Genomic DNA, 6,572 nt, shown 5'->3' on the forward strand with positions numbered 1-6,572 from the left:
AAATAACAGTGCCGCCACATGAATACTAACAACCTACTTCTGCATTTTCTATAAGTCACAACAAAGCTGGAGCGTCTTGGATCGGAAGGCTCAGCGAGAGGTGGAAAATAGCTCTTGTCCTTCAGGCACATTTATCAGGCTCTCAAAAGAAACAGAAAAAAATATATGTCAATCACATGCAGGAGGGGGAGAAAGGAGGACGGAGATTGACAGAGAGAGACGCGGAGGGAGACAGGCGGGGAGGGGAGTCTCCTCGGATTGCAGGCAGACCCTGTCAGTCCCACAGGGCTGGGGGAACCAGGGATGTGTTGTTGACAGAGGATGGTTTATACTTTGAATTAGGGCTATTACTAAATGTAATTCTCCGTTTCAGCTCTTTGTGGGTTGCTGCATGGAGAGAAGAATCAACTTGCATGACAGCGTTATTTCGCTGACTTTTGTTGTCCCTCAGAGGAGTTTGCTCACGCATAAAAAACACAAACACAGATTAATCTCCGCCGTGGAGAACTATCAAGAGTCCTCTCGCTGAAATGGCATTTGGGATTTCAATCAAACCTTTGTCTGTCGGTTGTGTGTTTGTGACTGCGAGCGTGAGTGTGTGGTTTCCCATGTGGATCAAATCAATCATCTGAACAAGAACATCACATGGTTAATATGGTCAACAGAAAGAGGGGCCAGCAGAAGAGGAAACTCCGATGTGTGTTTACTGTATTTGTACTGGGTTCCTATGGTAACTGTCAAGAGATAGCAGCAGTTCGATGTGTGTTATGACTCCGCTGTGTGTACTCAAGGAGAAGAGTGTGATTAGAAAGGAAAAGGGAAGAACACAGGGAGGCAAAGTACACAGCAGAACTGAAAGGAAAGTTTTGATAAGGAATATAACAACTGTTTTTTTTCGCTGATGACAGCAGAAGATTGACAGCTTCTCCTCTTCTCATTACTTTCTCTCTCTGTGTGTGTGTGTGTGTGTGTGTGTGTGTGTGTGTGTGTGTGTGTGTGTGTGTGTGTGTGTGTGTGTGTGGTGTGTGTGTGTGTGTGTGTGTGTGTGTGTGTGTGTGTGTGTGTGTGTGTTATTGAAAGTGACTGCTTCCCTTTAAGCAGGATGTATGGTTGTTGTCCTGCAACCTTCACAGCAGTAATTGATTGCCGATATCCCCCTCTGAATACATAAGAACTGTGGTCTCAACTACAGGAAATGAAGGATCACATTAATCTTCTGTTCTCCGCCCTTTTGTTTCTTGCTGTTTACTCTGTCTCACCTTTTATTCCCTTCTTCCATCCCGCCCTTACTTACCATCTTTAGGCTCTTATATTCCCCGGTGTACTGAGGAGGGTTACTTCAAACCAACGCAGTGTCACAGCAGCACCGCCCAGTGTTGGTGTGTGGACAAATACGGCAATGAGATCGCTGGCTCCAGAAAACAAGGCAACCCCAATTGCGGTAAGTCCACACACACACACACACACACACACACACACACACACACACACACACACCCATATGTTCATCTATAGCTTAACAAGGGGTATGGTTGTGTTGCAGAGCTCCCGTTTGAACATAACGTACCACTGAAACTTGAACAGTACCACAATATCTCGGTATCAGAGATCTACTCGCTTCCCTTCTTTACTATCTTTAGCGGTATCTAAACATCAGTAAATATTTATGAAATAGATAACATGCCTCTGGGGTTTGGCTGGTTTACTATCAGTCATGTGCCTGATGTTATCTGCCTCTGATATTCTGCTCATTTAGCTTTGATAAACACCAGCTTCCTGCAAGTCAAGTAAGAAACTCCGTCACACTTGTCAGCAGAGAGCAGCGTCAAAAGTGTGGCTGTTTACATGAATTAAAAGCAATGACTGAGCAGCTTCTTTTATAGGAGGGTAAACGCATACTGCAGGCTGATGTTGGCATCCAAGGAAATGCATTCAAACAAGGAATATATATAATTAAGTGCTTTGATATGTCAAATCTATAGCTCCACCATAGCCAGGGGTGGATATTGAAAGGGAATGGTCAAAAAGCCAATAGAGGCACTTTGCTGCAAATCAATGGCCATGGGATTTCTTTGTGGAAAAGGAGAACAATAATTAGCAAGAAAGGATGGAGGCAGATATACTGATTACCAATCACACAGCCAGCTCGCAGTCACAGATTACAGCTCACTGGAATGCCAGTCTAGTCCAAAGCCAGTAATTGCACCTTCCAATATTGATGAGGTGTCTCTCCAGAGCCTGACACACACACACACACACACACACACACACACACACACACACACACACACACACACACACACACACAAACACACACATAGACAGCAACAGCCCTTTGTCTCCGGTCTAACAAGTTTAGGCTGCAGCAGCCTGGATCTTTTTTATTCTGCCTTGCAAAGAAAAAACTAGTAATGCAGCAGCTCTCCATTCAGTAGTCTAAACACAAGGACACCAAACTGACTTTAACACTGTAAGTGCCACTCAGCCTGAGTACACTTGTACCTAGGTGTGAAAAGGCTGTTAGGAACTTAACTCAGAAGGATTTTAACGTCCCAATTTCACAAAATGCTGGAGGCTGCTGCGGAGATAATGACTGCTGTTTGCACAGTTACATTTGCAAAATTGTTTGCAAATTGAACATGATGTTACTAAGCTTTTAGCACACATGCTGACTAAATATGCAACCTCTTGACTCTGCATTGTGATGTGTTAAGTGGAGGATCAAAACAAAATAGAGTAAAGTTAAAAAATGGAGTCGGTTGGAGTCTGGCAGGGATGCAATGGAAGCACGGCTTAAGAGTCTACATGCTAGCAGCTCTGTTCGGCTGCTTTTATGCACAATGAGGAGCTAAACACATTTAAGATTGGCTCGTTAGTATTTAACACAATGCATGATTGTGCTAAATACAAAAGTGCTATACATGCCAAAAAGGTATGTACAAACTTTGTGCCAGATAATATGAATTCCCCGAATGTGTGCAGAGTATACTAAGCTAGACAACCTTTAGCAAATCTCTCATGAACTGTTAAGGTCACACAGTCCCCGGCAGCATTTACCATCAAAGAGTGAGACCCTGATCCTCTGACCCCACATTAGTCTGTTACCGTTTACACACTCAGGGATCCTGTGTTTCAACCTGTTTGCTTATCTGTGTTTTGTATCTCCCTACAGATGAGGACCAGGAGACATCGGGGGATTTCGGCAGCGGCGGTGCTGTCATCCTCCTTGGCGACCAGGAGGAGGAGCCATCACAGAGTGGGCGGAGCCGGCAGAAGAAGAGGCGGGGCCGGATTCACCCCCGAGGAGCCATCGAGGATGACGAGGAAGACGAGGAAGACGATAAGGATGACGAGATTGGCTACGTGTGGTAGCTCCGCTTCATCTTATTTTACCATCAGCCGACCAGGAATCTCCGTTAACTCAGCACAGATCTGAAGCCATTCCAATGTCCCCTCCTCCTCCTCCTCCTCCTCCAGTTACTTTGGCAGCAGCCCATCTTTTGGCTCCTGAACTTGCTCTTGTGATCCCTGTCTCTTATCCATGTGACTCTCTTCAGTGAACCTCATTAGACGTCTTCCTTTCGTGTTTCACAGACTCAAAACAGAAAACCTATTACATTTCACCAACAACTGTCAAGACTCCACTTGCTCCACTTTCTGCCTCTACCTTCCCCTAAACCTGTAATCATTGACCTCTTCTGAAATGGACTTCTCTATTTTCTCCCTCTATCTCCTTCTTTCTCTTATCCTGTCCCTGTCTGTCTGTTATGTCAGAGCCTCTGGTCAGTCTGTGAGCCCAGATATAAGCTGATGTACCGGATGTAAATATGTTTCCTCCAGGTAGGCCAGATAGCGGACTGAACCCACCCTGTTCTTCATCAGCAGCCTCATACTCATGATTTGTGTTTCACTGTCGGGCTCCTTCCAGTGTTCAAAGATGTTCCCTCAACACGTTCCCAGGCTCTGAGATGCTCCCTCTCTTGCTGTTATTTCATGGAGGATTGCAAATTATTTAATCGTTGATCTTGAATGTCCCAGAAAGCCCAGGAAGCAATGAGACTAATGATGTATTGTCGTTGTTGTTGCATGTTTCTCATCGTGTTTCTGTAAAAGAGAGAATTACCTGGCCATGTCTAGCTCTATGCATCTCAAACAGAAAGTGATGCCTATTTGGCTGCTACAATACTTTGTTGCTATGTTGATTCTGTCTAGTGTCTTTTTGGTTCTTCTCCCATTCTCAGGAGGTATAGGAAGTTGCGTTGCAGAGCGATAGCCCTGTAGAAAAGAGAACTGCAAGGCCTACAGTCCAAACGTGCGGCGTTTCAGCCAGCTTCTTTTGCTAATTGGTCAGTAGGGCTTCTGAGGCTGTTTGGCTGTGCACAGACACTAGAGGAAGAAGCTGCTCCTGAGCTGGGAGGACACATGAAGTCCGGCGAGCAGAGACGAGGCTCTGCTCCGCCCCGCAACACTGGATATGTTTGTGATTTAAAATTGAAGTCCTCACTATGTCAACTAAGTGAATTTTTATTTGTAACTTTGAAAATGTAAGTAAAGTGGCACTTTGGGTGTCTTTTGAACCTTAGGTCTGTGTCCATGTGTCTGTTGTTTTCCGGATGATCCGCACAAGCCTCACATTTCATCTTATTTCAAGCATGATGAAATAAAAACACATCACTTTCCTCACTGCGAAACCACAACCACATTCATATGAGTTTCATATTGTTTTTGGTTTTATTGTCTCCGACGCTCGGTTTCTCTGCAGTGGAACAATCAAAGCCCTCCATCAATGCTGACCTTTCCAACCTTGAGAAAGCAGCCTCTCCTGTTAGAAGCAAACATAAATGGAAGCAGCACAAACATCTTATCATTTGCCTTTGAGAGAAGGAGAATCACAAAGCCAGCAGTACCCAAAAGAACATAAAAGCTTAATTAGTGTTTTTGTAATCTCACTGGCCAATGGGACAGCTGACCCCACTGGGCTAAAACAGCCCGCTCAGCACTTTGAAAACACATTGTACCAACAATCGAAGGCTAAAAGGACGACAGAGTCTTCTGCCTTGAACCAGCCTATTCAGCAGTTCCCTCCACACTCTGTCAGATACAATAGGCGATGAATTTAACTATGTGCATTCAATTATGCCAGTAGTTTTGTGGGGTATAATTACCAAATTCTGGGACCCTGGTTAGTGCAGGGTCTTCTGTCGTCAGGCTACATGACAAAAGCTGTGAAGAAAATCTCTCATCCGCTCACTTTCATTACATGAGGTGCTTCCTTTTTATCTGCATTGAATCCGGCGTTTTCCTTTACCTTGCATACATTATGGAACCAACTTCAAATGATTCCTTGAACTGGAGATGTATCTCACAAGTTAGCATATTCGTTGTCTTTTCCTGTCTTTTTTAAAATGTTTTGAAAACACAGCTTATATCTCCTTCAAGACAACCTTGGCCAGTTTTGTGTTTACACTTATCCTAGATTTATTTGTGAAGATTGTAAACACTCTCATGGTTTTTGGGTTAATATGAATCCCCCACCAGCAACCGGCTAATTTAAGGGATATCCTGCTCTGTCCAAACAAAACAAAATCCACCTAACAGACCTGTTAGAGCACACTAGCTAACACCTTATCTCCTTTTATTTTTATTTATGCTAAGTGAAGTTGGCCTGTAGCTTCATATTTTCAGACGATGCCAGTTCAGAGAAAGGGATTACTGGTGGTTGTACCCATAATTCACAAACTCTCTCTCACACACACACACACACACACACACACACACACACACACACACACACACACACACACACACACACACACACACACACACACACACACAGTCATTATTGTTTCTATGTCCCTGCGCTCTCCCACTCACTCTCCTGGAGTGAGCTCCATCTTCAGCTCAGCTCTGTTAGGGAGATGCGTGGTTGTGTTTTATCCTCGGGACACTTTGTTCCTCTGGTTCATTTCTCTACTGGCTGTTTTTGTATTATCCACAGATGACTTCCCTGTCAGGTGGATTCAGACGGAGTCTCCATGGAGACCGGTGATTGGCTACCAGCGGGGGGTTTTACACATCAATGGTCCATTTTCGGGATGAAATAAAGCAGCTTGATAGTATTTGATTTCATTTGAGATGCTGTTGACTGGTCTTGGTATTGAGTGCTCTGTAAGAAGGACTTTTGTCTTTTACATTTTTAAAGTTGTAATTGTTTCTTACCATTTCTAACTTTCAGAACCCACACAATCAGACCAGTGTTAAACACACTGCACTACTCTTCTTCAGTACACCGTGCTCTATTTTCCATTCACCTGGATTCTTTTTTCCCACTTTGAGGTACAACTAATAATAATAATTGATAGACAATTATCACCTTTTAAGCTGACAGCAGACAGAGCAACATCATAACTTCTTAGGGAAAGATCAGGGACTGTTTAACAGGGGTGGGAGAAGTACTCAGTTCTTGCACTTCACTAAAAGTAGAAGCACCAGAGTGTAGGAATACTTTCTTACAAGTAAAAGTCCTGCATTCAAAATGTTACTCAAGTAAAAGTGCAAAAGTATTAGCATCA

This window comes from Notothenia coriiceps, unplaced genomic scaffold, assembly GCF_000735185.1.
Source record: "Notothenia coriiceps isolate Sejong01 unplaced genomic scaffold, NC01 NC01_scaffold00019001, whole genome shotgun sequence".
Classification (NCBI taxonomy): Eukaryota; Metazoa; Chordata; class Actinopteri; order Perciformes; family Nototheniidae; genus Notothenia; species Notothenia coriiceps.